Consider the following 22662-nt stretch of genomic DNA (forward strand, 5'->3'; position numbering starts at 1 on the left):
AGAACTGAGAAACAAATAAAAGCAGAAAAAAAGATAGTCCCTGCCCTCAAGGAGTTTGCATTCTAGTGGGGGAAGATAATACATAAAGGAAACTGAAAAAGTTGAGGGTTGTAGGAAGATGTACAGATACAGGAGTATGGTGGAGAAAGTTCCGAAAGTAGTCAGGATTATGGCCTGGAGAGAAATGAAGACATGGTTGGCCTGAGTATTCTCTTTAAAAAAAAGGTTCTGGGAGGAACCAGCCAATCAGGGAGAAGCCACAGGGGAAGCAGATACTTCCAATAAGAGAAATAATCCAAGGGTAGAGTGAGTTTCTAGAGGAAGAAGTTTCTGTACCATGGTGGAGAATGTCTTTCTGCCTCCTGAGTTATTGACTGATACTTACCCTAAGAGGTGATGCTATGTATCACTGGCTTTTCTGCTGGATGGTTTTCTCATTGGTGAGCTGCTGAGATCATCAATAGTTTCTCTGCTGAGCTGCTACTGCCATCTGCTGCTTTTTTCTTCTTTTTTTACTGAATTGTAATTGTTTTTAATAGTTTTGCCTCCAGTGAATTTAGCCTGACAAGCTCAGGTCAGTCCCAACCTCTCAGGAGGGAATCATGAGGTATTAAATTACAGAAAACTGAAGGGGATGGCTTTTTCCTTGGGACTGTGCTCATTTGCTTTTGTTTTATATTTGATTCTTTCAGAGACACTTCCAACTGCAGCTGAAAGGGAGGAATTTGAGCTACTCTGTGAGGATGATACCAGGAGGCCAGTGAATGAGTATAGGAAATGTCACCTAGGCAAGGTCCCTGCTAATGCTGTTGTGGCCCGAAGAGTGAATAGCAAGGACGATCTGATCTGGACTCTTCTTTCTGAGGCACAGGTATGGACCATCTTCTCTTCTTGCTTAGTTTTCCTTATTTGGGACTCTCAAGGATTTTTCTTTCTCTACCTGTCTCCCCCTTTTTAGGCAGCTAGATGGCACAGTGGATAGAACACTGGTCCTGGGGACAGGAAGACCTGAGTTCAAATCCAGCTTCAAACACTTCCCAGCTGTATGACAGTGGAGGAGTCACTTAGCCTCTGTCTGCCTCAGGTTCTTCAACTGTAAAATGGGGATAATAACAGCACCTACTTCCCAGGGTTGTTGTGAGGATCAAATGAAATAATACATATGAAGCACTTAGCATTGTGCCTAGTACATAGTAGGCGCTAAATGAATGGTTTTTTCCCTTCCTTAACTACTTCTTCTAATTCCAGAAGATAACCTCTCCCTACTACAACCTCCCCAACAACAAAAATCTATTACTACATAATAATCATACATCACTTACATATAGCACTTTACAGTTTATAAGACTCTTTCAGGTACACTACACTCCATTGCCATTAAGGCAGTATGTTGTATTGGAAAACTAACTGGACTGAAAGTCTGATGCAAATTTGATGCAAATCCTGGCTTTGTTTCTAATGACCTTGGGCAATTCATTGCAACTTTGAGGACTCTGATGTCTTCTTCTCTAAAATGGAAATAATACCAGAACTTATAAAATGCTCCAGTCCCTTGTATCCTTGAAGTGCTCTGTAAATGTAAGTCATTCTTATCCTTTGATTCTCACAATAGTCCTGTGAGATTGGTAGGGCTGGTATTATACCCAGTTTACAGATGAGAAAATGAAGGTTTAGAGAGGGTAAGAACTTGAACTAGAAGCCAGGTCTTCTGATTTTGTCAGCAGACATTTACTAAGCACCTAATATTTGCAATATACTTTGCTAGGGGGCTGGACAAAAGGACAAAAAGGAAATAGTTCCTGCCTTCAAGGAATTTATATTTGGTAAAGGCAGAACAGTTGCATGAAGTGTCTTTATCTGAATCAGTATAACTCAAATGTAATTGGAGGTCTGAGTGTCATTGGCCATGATAGAAACAAATCAATGATCTCTGAATTAGAAGGCAAGGCCATCATGGGTATGTGTGTTTGTGAGTGTGTATGTGAAAAGAGACAAAACAAAATACTATTTTTTTTAAAAAAGCCAAGAAATGCACTCTTACCTCCAAAACTGTGCATTATAGCTGTTCAAACTTCATTCTGTCTACATATTCATGGAAAAAAACATTCTTTATGGAGACTAAGTATCTCCTTAGTCTCACTTTCAGTATCAGATGGCATATCAGATGTTGCAAAAGAGCCAAAATTTGATCAATTCAGTGATTCTCTCAAAAAGTGATGCCATATATTGGTGTCTCATTACTTCAGTATGTACTCTACAGACCCTAAAGCCCATGAAGGCCACCTCCTGCATTGCTGATCAGGATTTCATGAGCTTAGACCTGTCTATCAGGCTGTGCCTAAGCTATGCCATTGAGCAGTGGTTTGTGAACATTTTGGTCTCAGGACCTCTTTATATTCTTAAAAATTATGGAGGCATACCTCCCTAAAGATATGTTTTCATAGGCTATATCTATCAATATTTACTGTATTGGAAATTAAAACTGACCAATTTTTGAAATATTTATTTGTTAATTCATTTAAAAGTAATAAACCTATTACATGTTAACATTAGTAATATTTTAAAGAAAAATGTTTTCCAAAACAAAAAAAATTAGTGAGAACAGTGGCATTGTTTTACAAATTTTTGCAAATCTCTGCAATGTCTGGCTTAATTGAAGACAGTTGGATTCTCATAGCTGCTCTCGATTCAATCTTTTGTGACATGTTGTTTTGGTTGAAATGAATCATATAAAGAAAATCCAGCCTCACACAGATATGTAGTTGGAAAAGGAAGGAATACTTAATAGGCAAATGACATCTTATTATTATTTTTAAAGTAATTTTGACCTCACAGATGCCATGAAAGGGTCTTGGGAATGGACAAAAGAAAAGTCCTTCTACAGGGAAATCCACCACAATCTCTATCTACAGTCACATCTATATTTCCCTCTATGGACCCATCTTATTCAAAGATTCCTTTCCATCTTTTGGCCTTTTTCCTTTTGCCCCAAGGATTCTCCTTTTGTGATCTCATTTTCTTGTCCTTTTAAACACTGAATTATGGCCTCCCTGGTCATCTGCTTTCACTCATGATTGTCTTTTCCCTTGAATAGGAAAGGTTTGGCAAGGGCAAATCGGAGACATTCCAACTCTTTGGTTCCCATCATGGCAAGGATCTGCTGTTTAAAGACTCAACAAACAGGTTTCTGAGGCTCCCTCCTAAGATGGATTATGAGCAGTACCTGGGCTATAAGCAAATGAAGGCTCTGAAGACTTTGACAATGTGTAAGCAATGACTCTGGGACATGCCACAGGGGGCTGGGCAGTGTAATGGGAGCAGTCCCTAATAACCCTAGTTTTATTGCAGGCATTGAGAGACATCTTCATACTTTGGGGAGTATGGTCTTTTGGGTTCCAAAACACTTTCCTAAATAGATGAATGAATGAATAGATAGATAAATATGTAGATAGATATAGATATAGATAGAAAGATATAGATAGATAGATAGATAGATAGATAGATAGATAGATAGATAGATAGATAGATAGATGGATAGGTGATAGACAGATAACTCTGGCAAATGAACAGCCAGGGATACTAACAACCATAAATTTAAATGACCACTTTTCCGCAGGTTTTCATAGACTCCTGACTCTCAACTCTGATCTATTGGCAAACAAGCCCAGTTACTCCCTTACCACAATTCTCTTTTCCCTGAGTCTGGTGAACCACTAAACACAGTCAGCTTCTTCACCTGTGTTGTGTTGTGGGCTCCTCTGGCACTCTGGTGAAACCTAGAGACCCTTCCTCAAAATGCTTTAAAATAAAATTCCATAATTGGAGGAAATGCTAAATTTTGGCTAGAGGTTAGTGAAAATAAGGATGTTTTTCTTTTTCCAATTGAAGTTTCCAGACCTCCTGCAATCTATCCACAGACCCCAGATTAAGAAGCTCTGTACTAGACCATTTTGTACCAATGTGGGACACTGGCACACATGCGTCAAGAACCTCGTGCTGAGCCTCCGTGCTGCCCACCACCCAGTGCCCACCGACAAAGCGCAGAGAAAGTTTTCAGAACGTCCCTTCCAATTTCTTGCTGTGAACTTTCCTCCCTCAACCTAGGAGACCAGGAAATCTCTCCTGCTTTCCTAGTTCCCACCTGTCACCAATGAGGAAATACAACATCCTAGACTATCGGAGCTAGAAGGCATTTGATAATCATCTGGTCCTCTCCGCTCATTTCTAGATGGGGAAATTGAAAGCTTAGGGAGGGGAACTGACTTGCCCCAAATTGCGCACCAGTGTTAGGTCAGTCGGCTCATTTTGCAAGTATCTGGAAAGTTTTTTTATCAACCAAGTACCATCCCACTAGAGAAGAGAGCACCAGGCAGGGAGTCAGAGGACCTGGGTTTGAATCCTGGCTCTGTTCTTTCCAATGTGAACTTGGACAAATCATTCAATTCAGTTTCTTCATCTGCAAAACGATGAGATTGAACTACATTATTTCTAAGTGCCTTCTTACCTTTCCAGCCTTCTTATACCTTACTCCCCAACACATATTCTTCAATCCAGTGACACCGGCCTCCTGACTGTTCCTTGAACAAGACACTCCATCTCTGCTCTGGCCATTCTCTCTGGCTGTCCCTCATGCCTGGAATGCTCTCCCTCCCCATCTCTGCCTCCTGGCTTCCCAGGCTTCCTTCAAGTCCCAGCTAAAATCCCACCTTCTACAAGAAGCCCTCTCTAATCTCCCTTAATTCCAGTGTCTTCTCTGTGGATTATCTCCAAGTTTTCCTGTCTATAGCTTGTTTGTACATAATTGTTTGTAAATTGTGCTGCCCATTAGACCGTGAGCTCCTCCAGAGCGAGGACTCTCTTTTTTCTCTCTTTTCATGCCCAGTGATGAGCCCATAGTGGGTGCTTAATAAAAAAATGCTTGTTGACTGACTGAACTTCCAACTCTAGATCTTTTGATTTGCTAGTCTTTATCTTTCTTCCTCAATTACTGCTCTACTTGCTGAATCTTGCTAAATAGGAATGGAATTCATTTCTGGGCACTTTTTTAGATCTCCTTTCTAGACAATCATATGGAGTTACTTGTTAATGATTTTGGCTTTTGTTGATCTGCTTTGTCAAGGTGAATCAGGATACTGGGATCAGTGAGTTCTGCTTGACTGCTGACATCATATTGAATTAATACTGGCATCGTGTCTGTAGTGAAAATCTGGGCTGTCTGATCCAGATAGTGACATTTATTAGTTAGAAAGATAGTAAAATCAGATATAAATGCAGGGGTTCATTGTTTTAGACTTAGAAGGGATTTCTGAAACTATTTCATACAACCTCCCATTTTACAGATGAGGAAACTGATGTCCAGGCAGTTTGAGTGACTTGCCCAAGATCCTACATATATTAAGGGACAGAGTTAATATTTGAATGTAGGTCATAGGATACCCATTATCTGCTTCAACCCCTTCATTTTACAGATGAGGGGAGAGACAGAGACAGAGAGAATCTGGTCCAACCCTTTTTGTTTTCTAGATGTGCGGTACAGCGACTCTAACACAATTAAATTCAGAGACTTCTCAAGGTGGAAGCAAAAATTACTCTTTATTACAATCTCGCGAGAAGGGGCGTCTACTCCTCCAGTACACTACCAGCAGGAGAGAGGCGAGGCACAAAGGACAAAGCGAGGTTATATATCTAACACAAACAAGAAACTCCCACCCAGCCACTATCCCTTACTCCCACTGGCTGGGAGGCAGGCTTACATTCTAGGCGTGGGCGTGAAAATCTTTCCCATTCCCAAAGAACAAGGAAACAAGGGATAGCTGATCCAAACATACACGTCCTTATTTAGTATACCCAATGCTGACGTGGCAGCGGCAATCAGGAGAGGGCTTAGGGCCGAATTAAACTTATGGCCTGTTCCTTCTCTCAGAGCCTATCTCTAGTTTCAAGACGGTCTTTTCATCACCACCCTGAGAAGTCTTCATAGAGGTCATATCTCATTCATAGATGTGGACAAGGAGGCCCGTGGAGTCTTTCCACCAGGGTGCCTTTTCACTCTGTCCCCCATGCCTAGAAATCTCTATCTCCTCATCTCTGTTCCATTCCCCTGGCTTCCTTCAAGACCTGCCTCAAATGTTACATTCTGCAAGGAGACCTTTCTGATCTCCCCAGCTGCTTCCCCTTCCCCTCTCAGGTTACCGTCCATCTGCACAAAGGTGTGCTGGAGCACAGTTTAAACCAGTTCATGAGAGCTGATTGTTAAATTTACAACGTGAGCATTTACACCTCAGAAACCAGCAAAGGCCACAAATCACATCTTGATTCATTGTGTTGTTGATTATCTAGATTTAAGAGAGGGATAGAAAAGATATTGATAATAAAATGACAAAATGTTGACAATGCATATTAAACTTATTTTGAACTTCACACCTTTTTTGGAGACCCAGTTGTTAAACACTTACCAACACACTCCTGTTTGTATATATCTTGTACCTGTTTGTATATCTTGTATCTAGTTATTTACATGTCATCCTCTCCATTAGAATTGAATTCCTTGAGGGTTGTAACTATTTTTTCCCTTTTTTTTTTGTATCCTCAGTGATTGACACAATGCCTGGCACATAGTAGGTGCAAAATAAATATGTGTTAACTGACAAATGGGGAAACAGTGGAAGGAAATTAGTTGAGGATATAAAGTGCTCAGGATGTCTCACTGTTAAAGGAAATAAAACAGCTGCTATTATTGGATAGCAACCTCTGTTTAAAGCTGACAAGTCTCAACACAAGTATCAGCACAGCCCCTCCTCCTCTTATTGCCTTAAGGAACAAACAGAAAACCAAATTCTGACCTCTCCTTCTTACTTTTGTCCTAGCTAAGGCTTCTCCCTCCTTATCCAACAAAGTGACATGGTGCGCAGTGAGCAAAGATGAAGAGTCCAAGTGCTCAGAGTGGAGTATGGTCAGTGGTTTAGCCATTCAATGTGTTGTGGCAGACACCACAGAAGAGTGCATCGACAAGATCACGGTACAGAGCCAACATATGGACATTGCATCATCATTCTTGGTTCTAAAGGACAGAGGACTTGGATCTGAATCCTAGGCCTACTACTTATTTGGCAGGATGGTACAGGAGAAAGTGCTGTACTTGGGGTCAGAGGAGTTGGTTTAGAATCCTAATTCTGCCTCATGCCGCCTGAGTGGACTTCAGCAAGTCACTTAATGTTTCTGGGCCTCAGTTTCCTCATCTATAAACAAAGAGAGTTAAACCTGATGACCTTTAAGCTCTAACTCTATGGTCACATGATCCTGAGTTGGAATTAGTTGAATATGTAGCTCCATGCTTCCCTATCACTCTGGGCCCCTCTACAGATATCTTGTGAGTCAGTCCTCTCCAAAAAAACTGGTTCCAAACACCTACCGCTACGTTTACTTTTACCATACATAGCCCTTAGTTCATAACAAAGGGGTCTGGGGGAGAGGAACAAGCATTTATTAAGTGTTTCCTATGTGCCAGGCACTCTGCTATTTTACAAATATCTCATTTGATCTTCGCAACAACCCTGCAAGGTAGGGCTATTATGATCCCCATTTTACAGTTGAGGAAACTGAGGCAGACAGGAGTTAAGTGACTTGGCCAGGGTCACGCAGCTAGGAAGTGGCTGAGGCATCAATCGAACTCAGGTCTTCCTCACTCCAGGACCAGTGCTCTATCCATTGTGCTACTTGTCTCAAAGACATTTAATTGAATTGCAATGTAATAGCAATAACAATATCCTTCTCATAAGCCCTGAACTCACTTTCTCACAAATTAAAACACTCATGGTGAAGAGTGGACCTGCATAAGAATGCTTTGTAAATGTGTATATGTGTAAAGCAGTGTATGGATGGTAATTATCATTATTACTATTATTATTTTTCTACATCTCTATACCATGTGGCTTATCCTCTGAATGGTGTCTGGCAGAGAACCTAGTCCTAGGCCTTTATTTGCCAGCATAGTCACCTTGTATGCAATGAAGAAGTCCTGACAGAGGGGAAGGCTGCAAGGAAGATGGACAGAAAACAACCCAGTCACTTTGCTAATGATCAAATGATATAATATCTGTAAGGGGCCTCTCACAGTGCCTAGCACAGGGTATGTACTTAATAAATGCTAATTCCATCCATTCATCCCTCTAATTATTTGCTTTGCCATTATAGAAAGGGGAAGCTGATGCCATGAGCTTGGATGGAGGATTTATCTACATTGCTGGCAAATGTGGTCTGGAGGTTATCCTAGCAGAGAATTATAGTAAGTTGAATGAACCCTTCCTTAGTAACTGACTCCATCTGGTTCATGGAGAAATTATATTCCACACACAGATTTTACTGGCCTGTTTAAGCAGATTTGAAATGCAGGGATGGCAGGAATAACAGAATGGTCAATAATCATGAGAAGCATAAGTAATCTAAAGTTCAGAGATCATGAAAACATCTTAGTTTAGTCATTTATTTTAAATTTCTTTCATCATGCCAAGGAGCAAGTTTCAGCTCTCCTCTCTGCCCCTGCCCATTCTCCAGGAGGGTCTAACAAGCAATAGAACGGACACAAGGAAGAAAACAGGTAGAAAAAAAGAAAAAGAAAAGAGCCTGGGTTATCCACAGGCTGCATAATCAGATAATAACTAAATGAAAATTGGCTGAATTCAATCAGATTCTTTTTAAAATTCACTTTATGCTAAACTGTGGAAAATCAAAGGAGTGTGACATTAAACAGTTATTATGAAAGACACCAGATACTCAACTCAGTAAATGCTAATGAAAGATGACATCTCCTTTATCCTTGTACTTTCAGAGACTAAGGATTCCAATCATGGGCGAGGGCCTCTTTGCTCCATTAAACCAATCGAAGGTGGGTCTATATTGGTAACTCAGATAGCATATGGAAATTTCTAATCCTTCAGGGGAAAAAAGGAGTTGTAAAGCAACCCAATTTGATGAATCTGTAGAAAGCCAAGTTCATTTATGAAAATGTACAAGGGTTATTAGGTAACTGCTTCACCGGCTGTCAGTCTATAGATACAGCATAGCACCAGGTACGGGACCCCAGGTCAGGGGTGGGGAACCTGTGGCCCACTAGGTCCTCAAGTGCAACCCTTTGACTGAAACCAAACTGCACAAAACAAATCGATTCTGGGTCGTGACTTACAGTTTAAGAATCGCTGAAGGGGGTGCAAATGGAAAAAAGTTTAAGAAGCCCTGTCCTACAATACTGAGAGCTATGTAATTTGCCCAGGGTCATCTGGTTAGTATGTGTGTCAAAGCAGCATTTGAATCCAGGTCTTCCTGGTTCCTCACCCAGCTGCCTCTAATAGAAAATTGACAGGACAATAAATACAGGATAATTTGAAAGAAGGCTCTGTTTGATGGGGGGATCAGGAAAGGCCTCATTTAGAAGGCTATGCTTGAACTGAGCTTCAAAGAAAACAAAGGACTCCAAGAAGCAAAGACAAAGAGGGAAAGGATTCCAGGTACGGGCAACATGGGAAGCAGAATGTCACATGTGAAGAATAGTAAGAAGGCCATTTTGGCTGAACTGGGCAGCGTGTGAAGGGAAATATTACATAATATGGCTAGAAGGACAGATTGGAATCAAGTTGTGAAAGCCTGAAATTCAGAACTAATAAACATTTATTAAGCACTTACTAGAGAATGGATAGAGTGCTAAATGTGGAGTCAGGAAGACCGGAGTTCAAATTTGACCTCAGACACTTACCAACTATGTGACCCTTGGCATGTCACTTAACCTCTGTTTGCCTCAGTTTCCTCACTTCTAAAATAAGGGTAATATTAGCACCTACTTTTCAGAGTCGTTGTGAGGATCAGATGAGATATTAATTGTAAGGCACTTGACCCAGTGCCTGGCCCATAGTAGGTGCTAATTAGACAAGAAGCAGATCATATGCTTCTCACAGCCATGGGTAAGGCACTTACTTTTAACTAAACAAGATTCGGATGCAATTACAAGACTTGAAACTGAAAAGAAAACACAGAAAGCATCTACCGTGTGCCAAGCAATGAACTAAGTACTGTGCATACAAAGAAACAAAAAATACAATTGCTGCTCTCAAGGAGAACATAGCCTAAGGTGGGGAGTGGGGAAAGACAACATGCAAACAATTATGTACAAACAAGGTATATAGAGGATAAATGGTAGAATTAAGGTGGAATCAAGGAAGTCATTTTGGAGAAGGTGGGCTTTTAGCTGGCATTTGAAGGAAGCCAGGGTAGAAAGAAGGCAGAGATGAGGCAGGAGAGCATTCTAGGTATGGGGGACAGTGAAAATGACCAGAGTCAGAAGATGGAGTATCTTGTTTGGGACTGGAGTCACTGGATCTCAGAGTATGTTGGGGGGAGGGATATAAGTTGTGAGAAGAGTAGAAAGAAGTGGCTGGAGGTGGGGGGGGGGGGGAAGCAGGTTATGAAGGGCTTTCAACACCAAGCAGAAGATTTTTATATTTAATCCTGAAGGTAACGCCAGTTTATAGAGTAGGGGAATGACATGGTCAGAGTAGTTTGTATTTAACCTCAGAGGTATAGGGAGTCGCCGAGGCTTATTGAGTAGTGATGTGAGAAGACCTATGCTTTAGGAAAATCACTTTGGCAACTGTACAGAAAATGGATCGGGGCAGCTAGATGGTACAGTGGATAGAGCAAGTAGCCCTGGAGTCAGGAGGACCCAAGTTCAAATCTGGCCTCAGACACTTACTAGCTGTGTGACCCTGGACAAGTCACTTAACCTCAATTACTTCCCCAAAAAATGGATCAAAGAAGGGGAGAGACTTGAATGGGAGGCTATTGGGATATTCCAAGCAAGAAAGAGGTAAATAGTACTAGAACATTAGAGCTGGAAGGAATGTTTAAGATCATCGAGCTGAATTTTCTCATTTTAACAATTTTATACCAACTCCAAATAGCTCCAAAACTGTTTGAAAATTGTCAGGTGCCCATAGTGAGCTCCATCTGCTGCTGAAGTAAGACTGCACACATCATGGAGCTCAGCTGCAGCTTAGTAAAGATTCTGTTAGCAAAGAGCTACAGCAGGAGAAACCTATGAATACCTTAAGCATGTAGTAACTTAAGAAGAAAAATAGATGATTACTTTTGTTCCATGTGTTTAAAAACGTGAAGGCCACAAAATAAGATTTTGAAAGACTAAATTGAGTGACAATATAAGTAATATTAAAAATATAAAATATAAACATAATATAATATTAATTATATTATATTATAATTATACATAATAATATTTAAAATAGGAGGGGAAAGGCCTGCCTGAAGAACAATCTGTTTATTATCTGAGCAAGAATCACCTACAACTTACTCAACTAGGAGTCATTCATTTCTTGCTGGAAGATTTCCCTGGAGGGAGAATCAACTACCTCCCATGTGGCTCATTCCATCTATACATACTTCTAACTATAGGGAAGTGTTCCTTTACACTGAGCCTAAGGGCTGTGTGACTTTAGGCAAATCAATTGAATTCTGGGATCCTCAGTATTTCTTCATCTGAAAAGGGAGAAAGTGAGATTATAAAGGGAAGAAATAGAAGTGGGAGTTGGGGGAGACCTTCTTGTCTCCCCCAGGGTGAAGAGAAGACTTGGGTGGGCAGAAGCCAGCAGCACCTGATGAAATGCCTAAATAAACGATTCCTCCTGCCCCTGCATTAACATTTGTTTTTTAATATGTCTTGCAAGGCTATTATGCTGTGGCCGTTGTTAGGAAGTCTGATGCTGATCTTAAGTGGGGCTCGTTGCAAGGAAAAAAGTCCTGCCACACAGCAATTAACAGAGTTGCTGGTTGGAACATTCCTATGGGTCTGATACACAATCAAACCAACTCCTGTGAATTTGGTAAGACAGTGGTCTGAGGGAAATATGAACAGGGCTTTCCAGGGGTCGGAATAGGAGTGGGGTAGAATATGCAGACCTTGGTAAAATCATACTGCTCCCACGCACACAAAACATTTTATACAAGTGAAATCAGGTTAAAATAGACACAAAGAGCCTGGCTCTGGAGAGAGAAAATAAATCATCAAAGAACCTGGGTGATGGTGGGAGTTTGTAAGCTGCCTTTCTACATAGAGGAGACTCAGATCTTTGTTTTGTTTTTAAATCATCAGCTGATAGTTATTTCCTTTCCCTGAACTGGGCACCTTAATTTGCTCATGTGGTATGTGCAGATTAAAATAGAAGTTTGTAACATGGTGGGAGGAGCAGGGGATGATCAGGAGAGTTCCAGATCAGTTTGATGAGTCCTCCACTTAGCCTGATGAGACTGACCTTTGAGGGCACCAGAGGGGCATCCTCCCACGGAGCACAGGTGTGCTCACTGCTACTTTGTGGAGAGGATGCAGGTAACACAAGATGATTAGTTGACTGGGAGTAGATTTCCCTTCTGAGGAGGGAAGCCCCCCACCTTTTTTCCTTTTATGTCTTTTTAAATTTTTCTCTTTTTTTCTCTTTTCCTAAGTGTTTTTTGAGCTGGGACAGACTTTGTAATCACAAGGCAGGCCTGAGCTTTAGGAACGATACCATGTCTCTTCATTCTCCAACAAACACACTGCATCTCTTTAATCTAGAGGTTCTTAACCTTTTTTTCCGTCATGCAATTCTTTGTCAGTTTGGTGAAGCCTATAAAGGAAACCTTTATCAGAATAATATTTTAATGAATCAAATAAAAACATACACAATTACAAAGGAAACCAAAGTTTAGAGAAAATAAATTCCCATCCAAGTTCCTAGACCCCCAAAGGGTCCATGGACTCCTGATCTAGAAGATCCAATCCCCCAATTCTTGAAATTTTGGGAACCCTTAAATTTGAAAGTCTTGAAATTGAGTTTACCTAGGAAGCATTTCCCAAAGTTGATGCTGTGCAAGAAATCTCTTTTCTCTGGCTAGAAAATTAGAATCCAAGATAATGCTGCTTGGGCCATTTAATATCAGAGGAAGATACAAGCAGGGGTAAGGGTGAGGGTGGGAGAAAGTGAGGGAAGATCTCCTGCAGAAAGGATTTGAGCTGAAGTTTGGAGAAAGCCAATATCATGGAAGTTAGGAGTTAGAGGGAGGAATGAGAGCATTTCAGGTATGGGGGCAACAGTGAGCATGCCTACACTCCATGGGGACGGGTCCCTCAGTTGCTTCTAAACGTAGGCTCATATCCTATAATCTAACCAGGTTGATTTGGAGTAAACTCACCAAAGTGATCAAGGAACGTTCTTATCACCCCCTTTATGCTTACAAAGGTTCAATATTGATTCTAGTAGAACAACTGTCTTTGCTCTGTGCAGATAAATACTTCAGTGAATCCTGTGCTCCTGGTGCTGATGTTAATTCTAGCCTCTGTGCCTTATGTATTGGCAGTCCAGAGGCAGGAGGTTTGAACAAGTGTGCTGCCAACAGCAAAGAGAAATATTATGGCTACACAGGGGCTTTCAGGTAAGTGTCACAGAGAAAATCACTGTTCAGATGAAGTTATTTATTTTCCTTCCTTGAAGGTAGTTCATTTTACAAGGTGAGTAGATAGCTAGCTATACGTTCATCCTAAGAAATCAGTGATAAAGAATTGTCTGAAGAAAAGGGATGTGTTTCCTCTACTCTTTATGATCTAGACTCAGCAGGATGGAATACTACTGGTTCCTAGCCCTCTGGTTTAAGATATGGTACTGTGATTTCATTAGAATAGGGAACTCCTGGGTGAGGAAACTCTTTCTGCCAAAGCAGGTCAACATCTTCTAGTGTTAAAGAGTTTTTCTAAGGGCAGCTAGGTGGCTCAGTGGATAGAACACCAACCCTGGAGTCAGGAGGACCTGAGTTCAAATTTGACCTCAGACACATAACACTTGCCAGCTGTGTGACTCTGGGCAAGTCACTTAACCCCAACTACCTCACAAAAAAAAGTTTTCTAGAGAACAGGTGTCAAACTTGAAGCATGTAACTCTATGCAGCTACAACCAGATTTAGATGTAATTGGGAAATGTTTAATAAAATAAATTAAAAACAATAAAACACAGATAATGTCAACTTGTGGTTTTTAAAGTCAATACGTAGCTTGCAAGGATCTATTTCCACCTGAACTTGAGACCACTGATCTAGACCACCGAGAAGTCAAGCTACTTTTCCCAAGGTAACGCTGCCAGTATGAATCAGGGGTCTTCTTGTAGTTGAGGCCAACTCCTTATCACTATGCTACACTGCCTCTGCTAAATCAAATCCCATTCATATGACTACCACCACCAGTTTCTATCCCTTATCTTCTTGGCACATTTCCAATAATTACCTCATTTTTCTTGCTGTTATTCCAACTTCAGGAAGCCTACACCACAATATAAAGGAATCAGTACCAACCATCTAACCTGCTATGTAGATGTAGCTTTAAATAGAAGTTTTTATTTTCCTTCCAAAACGAGTATCTTTTTTTTTATTATAGGATCACAGATTTAAAGCTAGAAGGAAAATTAGAAGGCATGTAGTTCAACTCCTTCATTTTACAGATGAGGAAACTGAGGTTAAGAGAGGGTAAATAACTTGCCCAGGGTCACACAACTAGCTATCAAATACGTGAAGTGAAATTTGAGTCATGTCTTCCTAACTCCAAGTCCAGGGCTCTGTTGACTATGGCTTACTGCCTCCCAATTGAAGCCTACTAACCCACAGAAAAAAAATACATTGAAGCTCACATACAAGTAATAAGCAAACACATTCAGCGTTGTTTTTGAGAGAGAGATATTAAATGTTCCAGCCATCAGTCTTTTAAATTAAGAACAGAAAGCATTCTTTCACAAAAAAATGATGTGCCTTTATTGCAATTAATAGAATAAATAATGAAAATAATTCCAATTCAATATGATGGTCAGTTAAGAAACAGGGGTGGAAAGAGAGATGGAAAGAGCAAAATTCATGAAGAGACAGAGACAAAGAAAATATAGGATAGAGAGAACAAGAGGAAAAACAAAAATTAAGCACTCAGATACAGCCACACACAAAGGAACAATATTTCATGGAATAACATTCCTACTTTTTGGCTTTTAGAATATTATTCCTTAACCCAAAGAATTGGAAGCTATCAAAACAGAACCAACACTAAAACTGTAAAGAATATAATTTAATTTTATTTGACTAATCAGGATCTCCCACTGTTTGGGGGTCATGTTTTTGAGTTCTGGCTATCATATGGTATATGTGTAAAGATGTCACTGAATAAATATCTCAAATGGACAGAACGGCAGAAAACAGTTCCTAATGTAATCTGCATTTATCAGAAGAAAAAAAAATTAAAACTATGTCTCAGGATCATTTTCAACCTTTGACCAAGAATGTAATAATAGAGGAAGGAATAATGTCATTTCATCCTTCATAGAGCTATTGTACAGGAACAGGAATCCTGATGGAAATCTCTGAGGATTAAGTTATCTATTTTTCTTTCAAACTCTATCACATTGTATAAACCAGCCAGACAATATGCCTTTAGCCTCCCAGTTAACATCAGTAATATTAATATAAAAAGAATTTAAGAGGAAGAGAGAGGCTAGATTGCATTTGGGAAGTTGTGCAGCATTTTTGATAACCCCCACCCCCACCCCCTCCAAAAAAAACCTTCTTGAAACAAAATCTCATATTTTTATAGTATCAGAGCTCTCCTGAAGATGCTCTGTGACTATGAGTCATGGAATTCTATCATGTCGGGGGAATCAAAATTGTAGATCATCCAAAGGACAATGGAGGAAAAAAAAAACAAAATAAGCTACAGCATATTATGAATGATGAATGGCATACATGAAGAGGCACAAAAGATATCATCCAGGAAACATATGGATGAAAAAGGAGGTGGACCAATCAAGTACAAGAGTGAAAGACAATGGATGACTTGATGACACTGGTTCTCCGTATAATGTTAAGAAATCAAGGGGCAGGGGGCAGCTAGGTGGCGCAGAGGATAGGGCACCGGCCCTGAAGTCAGGAGGACCTGAGTTCAAATCCAGCCTCAGACCAAACACTTGACACTTACTAGCTGTATGACCCTGGGCAAGTCACTTAACCCCAATTGCCTAAAACAAAACAAACAAACAAACAAACAAAAAAGAAAAAAAAAAAGAAATCAAGGGGCACCGAGGTGGCAATTGGATAAAGCTCTGGCCTTGGAATCAGGAGTACCTGAGTTCAAATCTGGCCTCAGACACATGACACTTACTAGCTGTGTGACCCTGGGCAAGTTACTTAACCCTAATTGCCTCACACAAAAAAAAAAAAAAAAGAAAAAGAAAAAAGAAATCAAGAGGAAGGTCTTCAGCTAGTTGGACAGAGCCCCTGTGAAAAATTTGTAGGACCATGGACAAGTGTTGCATAGGATAAAAAACTTATGCTTAAGTTGCTCTCTACAGCATTGAAGGGAGCACTCAAAGTGAATGAAATCATGCATACACTTAACTACTGAAGTGTGTCATTAGTAATACATTTTCAATATTTTTTAAAGATTTCAATATAAAACCCAAATATGAACCACAAAGTTTTATTTAAATAAAGTTTTTAACAGTACAAAAATTTTAGAAATATTTTCTTAACCCAAAAACTTAATGGAAACTTTTCCTTTTTTATCTTTGTTTTTGGTGACACTCATAGATTGTAGATTACTATTATTGCTGGGAAAATGAAAAGCATTACATAGTAAAACAGCTCCCTTAAATGAAAGGTATATGACACTGAAATGAATTGCCCTCAAGGAAGGAAAATAAATAACACTTCATCCTAACACTGATTTTCTCTCTCTCTTTTACCTGATCCTCTCATCTCCTCTCTTCCCCCCAACTCCCTTCTCCTCCCCTCCCCTTTCCTCCCCTCTCCTCTCTTCTCATTTTTCTATAGGTGTCTGGCTGAGAATAAAGGAGATGTTGCCTTTGTGAAACACAGCACTGTCCTGGAGAATACAGATGGTATGTCATCGACTATGCTTTTATCTGGCCCCTAGAATCATATTATCCAGGGCATACTCACCTCTGTGGAAGTCAATTAAGCATATGAGGAAGTTTCATGAACTCTTCATCTCTATGGCTCTAGGCACCAACATTTTTTCCTGAAAAGGACCAGTAATAGGTCTTTCATTTGTGTAAGCAGGATAAAAAGTACAAAAGGTGATGTATTTTTATTATTATCTGGATTAAGGCCTAAATCACATGTTCAACAAATTTACAGATCTGATTTATAGATAAACCAATTTACAGATTAAGCTGAGAGGGATAGTTATTACACATAGATTAAAGAGTCAGGATACAAAAAGGTCTTGAAGAGCTAGGGCATTGGGCTGAATCTAATAACATGAAATTCATTAGGGACAAACGTGAAGTCTTACCTTTAGTCCAAAAAGCCAATGTAACAAATATGGGATTGGGGAAGAAGACAATGTGAGAAAATAGTTGTTTTGAAAAGGACCTAGAGGTTTTAGTTGACTTCAAGATCGATATGAATCAGTAGTGTGATGGGGCGGCTGAAAAATCTGATTCCTTCTTGGGCTGCATTGAGAGTGGCATAGTTCCCATAAGTAAGAAGTGATAGCCCCTTTGTACTCTGCCCTTATCAGACTATATGTGGAATATCTTGTAAGGTTCTGGATACCACAATTTAAGAAAAAATATTGATAAACAGCTGGAGAATGTCTAGAGATCAACCAAGATAGTTAAACCAAGTCAAGTCTAGTCAACAAATATTTATTAAGTGCCTAATACGTGATAGGCAATATATTAAGCACTGGGATACATAGAAAGGCATTAAAAAACCCAACCCCAAACCCATAGTCCTTCATCTCAAGGAGCTCATGGCATAATGGGGGAAACACCATGCAAACAACTATGTATAAATAAGATATACACAAGATAAATTGGAGGTAGTTTCCAAGGACCTTTAGTCCATTTCCTGTGAGATTTGGTTCAAGGTGGTTATATTCAGCCTGGAGAAGAAGAAACTCAGGGAAAACATGGTGACTGACTTCAAGAACTTTTAGGACGCTCATGTGGAAGAGCAAATGGGTGGATTTGTTTTGTTTGACCCCAAACTAGGAACACTGGGTAGAAATTGCAAGTAGGACAATTTAGGTTTGATATAAAGAAGCTCCTAACTATTAGAACTGTCCAAAAGTGGAACGTTCTGCTTTGAGAGATGGTGGATTCTCTCTCCTTGGAGGCCCTCTAGTAGAAACTATATGTGTCAGGTATGTGATAGGAGGAATTCCTCTGAGATATGTGTTAGACTGTGGGTTGGTCTATCAACTCTCAAATTTTGTGATTCCGTGAGTCTTTACATGAAACTTCTACAGTTCTATTCAACAAGCATTTATTAAATACCTACTGTATACACAGCACTCTCCTAGGTGCTAAGGATTACAGTGTGATGTAGTAAAAAGGGGACTGGAGACAGAGGATTTGGGTTTGAATCCTGGCTCTGCTACTTTCTTATACACTTATACTCTGCACTTACATAACTGAGCAAATGACTTCATTTCTCATTTATAAAATTAATGGGTTGAACTAGATCATCTTCAAGATTACTTCCAGTTTTAACACTATGATCCTATGACATGTGAAGTTTGAATAAGAAATCATCCCAGCTCTCATGGAGCTTGTACTCTAGAAGGGTGTTAGGTCAAATATGAGCCAGGCATGGTGGTGCATACCTGTAATCTCAGCTACCACGTAGGTTGAAAATGGTGGATATTTTGAGCTTGAAAGTTCTTAACTGAAGTAGGCTATGTAGCTTGGGTGTTGCTATTAGGTTTGACATCCATATGGTAAACCCCTGGGAGTGGGAGCCACAGTGTTATCTAAGAATGGACAAACTAGCTCAGGTAGGAAACAGACTGGGTCAAAACATCTGTACTGATTAGAAGTGTGATTGGGCCTATGAGTAACCCATACACTTCTAGCCTAGGAAAGATACGGAGATGCTGTCTTAAAGATAGATAGACAGACAGACAGACAGACAGATAGACAGACAGACACACAGATAGATAGATAGATAGATAGATAGATAGATTAGATAGATTAGATAGATAGACAGATAGATAGATAGATGGAAACAAACACTTATTAAGTGCCTCTATGTTCCAGACACTCAGGTAAGTGCCTTAAAAAAATCTCATTTAATCCTCACAACTCTGTGAAGTAGGTTCTATTATTCCCCATTTTACAGATGAGGAAACTTAAGCAGGAAGAGGTTAAGTGACTTGCTCAGTGTTACATAGCTAGTAAATATATGAGGCTAGATTTGAACTCAGGTCTTTCTGTCTCCAGGCTTAGGGCTTTATCCACTATGCCACCTAGAAGTGCAAATGATTGTGAAAGTGAGAATGAACACAATCATTAGCATCACTGCTCTATCCATTCACTCACATAGAATAATAGGGTAATAGATTTAGAATTTAAATAGACCTTCAAGGGTTTTGATTCTGGCCTCTTCATTTTAAAGATGACGAAACTGAAGTCTAGAGAGATTAAATGACTTGCCTAGAATCACACAGCTAGTAAGCATCTAAAGCAGAATTTGAATTCAGGTCTTCAGGACTCTAAGTCCAGCACTCAACCCACTATACTACCTTGCCTCTCAAACACAGAATCTCAGCATTGGAAGGGACTAAGAGACCATCCAATCCAACCCATATCTAAACAAGCAACACTCAACAAATTATCACCCAGCATCTACCAGCAGACCTCAAGCAACGAAGAATTCTCCATCTTTTGAGGCAGTTCATTCTTATCTTTTAATTATTAGGAAACTCTTCCCGATATAAAGCCTAAATTGATTTCCCTGCAGTTTCTACTCATTGTTCCTAGTGCTGTCCTCTGGGGTCAAGCACAATAATTCTACACAATTCCTCTTCTACATAAGGTCCCTGAAAGGACTTGAAGAAAACCATCAGTTCTCTCTTCTTTGACAGAACAGTATAGCTTTATTTTCTTCTTTACATGTCCCAGTAAGTCCACGGCCTACAGACACACTTCAAATCATGTCTAATGTCCCCTTACTACTGAAGGTACTAGGAATTTCTGTAGCTGAGCCAGGCTATACATATATCCTAACTCAGAAGAGCAGAGTTTCAGGTAGGAACAATTGTATGGGGGTGGTTAAGGGTGGGAGAGCAAAGAAGGGGAAGAATTGTAACATATTAGAAGAAAGAAGGAAAGAAATACATGGACAATAGGGAGGACAGTCAATAGCAGCAATTTTGTTCTTAGTTCCCAATGACCTAGATAAGCTGTAAGTTACTGAGAAACTACCTTGCCCATGAAGAACTGCACTGAGACCACAAACCTCACATAGGGGTTGGAGAAGTAGGGGGATGGATAACTTTACTGGTGGCGAACTATCTAATGAGAAGGTGGGAGTAGATGACTTCTGAGGTTATTTCCTTCCAGTTTTCAATCTCTGACTTATGACCTACACATGACACAAATATATGGATTTCTATGACCTAGCAGGTCCTGTGCATGGGTACTGATTATCATTCATGCCTCCCCTATAGAATCCCCACTAGATAGAGAAAGAGAAGAGATTTTTGCTAATCATGAACTTCATTCTCTCTACAGGTCGGAACCAAGAGAGCTGGGCCCAAAACTTAAAGAGTGAGGACTTTGAACTACTGTGCTTAGATGGCAAACGGAAGCCTGTGACAGAGGCCAAAGACTGCCATCTGGCTCAGGCCCCAAATCATGCTGTGGTCTCACGGCCAGATAAGGCAGCGTTTGTTCGCCACGTGCTGTTGAACCAACAGGTATGTATAATTTAGGACATCAACAATAACAACAATACTATTTAAATAGTACTTCAGAGTTTGCAAAACACCACAAATATTATCTTGTATTATCCTTGCAACTCTGGAAGGTAAGTGTTATTATTGTTCTCATTTATTTCCATTTTATTTTATTATTCCCATTTTACAGAAGAGGAAACTGAGGCAGAGATTTATGTGACTTGCGCAGGGTCACTGGGCAGATTTATATGACTTGCCAGGCTAGATTTGAACTCAGGTCTTTCTAACTCCAAGTTCACTTGTCTATCCACTATCTACTTCTACATGGCTATCTACATAACTAACTTCCTATATAATAATCACATTTACATAATGCTTTAATATATGCAGTGCACTTTACAAATATTATCTCATTTTATCTTCATAGCAACTCTGGGAAATAGGTGCTATTATTATCCCCATTTTACAGATAAGAAAACTGAGGCAAATAGAGGTTAAGTGACTTGTCCAGGGTCACACAGCTAGTTAAGTTTCTGAGGCCAGATTTTAAATCAGATCTTCCTGACTCCAGGTCCAGTGCATCACCTATCTGCTTCACATTCAATTAAATTCAACAAATATTTATCAGGGATCTTCTATATGCTAGGTATTGTACTCATTCCTAGGGATAAAAAGATTTTAGCACTTACTTTCAAGGTGCTTCCATTCCATTTGAGGGAAGGGATAAAACATGTGCACAAGTAAGTAAAAGGTACTTTGTGGAGGGACAGAGTATTAACCAGTGTTTGGGAGGGCTCACAGTGAGCCCTGAAGAAAGATAGAGGGTCAAAAAAGCAAAGTTAAGAAGGGAATACATTCCAAGCAAAGGGGATGGCTTAAGCAAATGCACTGAAATGTTTAGTTTGGAGAACTGGAATCCCGTTTGGATGAAATGAAGAGTATGTAAAGGGGAAAATAGTGAAATAAGACTATAATGGTATATTGATTGGAACAAAGTCATAGAGGGCCTTAATGCTAGGCTGAGGCATTTGTATTTTATTGTTGGGATGATAGGGAGTCACTAAAGATCTTTGAGAAAAATGACATGGCCAGCCTCTAGCTTAGGAAAACCATTTGGCAGCGGTGTAGAGGATGGAATGGAGAGAAGAGAGACTTGAAACAAGGAGGTTATTACAATAGTTCAGGTGAGAGGTGAGTGATGAGGGCCAGAAATAGGGTGAAAGCTACATTAGTAGACAGAAGGGGATAAATTTGAAAGATGTTGAAAAAGTTCAATGGGGAGAGCCTAGCAACTGGTCAGATATGGAATGGAGGGGCAATGAGTGAGAAGAAAGAATCAAAGATGATTCTAAAGTTAAAGACGCAAGGGGCAGCTAGGTGACACAGTGGATAAGAGCATAGGCCCTAGAATCAGGAGGACCTCAGACACTTACTAGTTGTGTGACCCTAGGCAAGTCACTTAATCCCAATTGCCTCCAAAAAAAGGTTAAAGTTAAAGACATGGGAGAGTTGGAGGATGGCAGTACCTTTGACAAGAACAGGGTACTTTGGAGAATGGCCAGGTTTATGGGGAAAAATGATGAGTTCCATTTTGGACATGTTGAGTTTTTATTACAGATGGGACATCTAGATGAAAACCACTACCAGACAATTGCTGATGACAATCTGGAGTTTAGGAGTAAGAATAACATGGAAGATATAGATTTGGAAGCTACCTGCATAGAAATAAGCCCATTGGGCAGATGACATAACCAAGTGAGATGGATGATAGCCAATAAAGGTAATGGAAAAGAAATAGATAGAGCAATGAGGAGAGATCAATGTCACAGAAGGCAAGGAAGGGGAGAGTAATTAGGTGAACGGCATCCTCAACAATGTCAAGTGCTTCAGAAATA

At 40.0% G+C, this 22662-nt stretch overlaps 1 pseudogene; it reads left to right on the forward strand.

Annotated features, from left to right (window-relative positions):
* LOC114030386 overlaps nucleotides 1-22662 on the forward strand; it is an 87405-nt pseudogene that overhangs the window by 22361 nt on the left and 42382 nt on the right.

The sequence above is a fragment of the Vombatus ursinus genome, unplaced genomic scaffold, assembly GCF_900497805.2.
Source record: "Vombatus ursinus unplaced genomic scaffold, bare-nosed wombat genome assembly UNPS02014959.1, whole genome shotgun sequence".
Classification (NCBI taxonomy): domain Eukaryota; kingdom Metazoa; phylum Chordata; class Mammalia; order Diprotodontia; family Vombatidae; genus Vombatus; species Vombatus ursinus.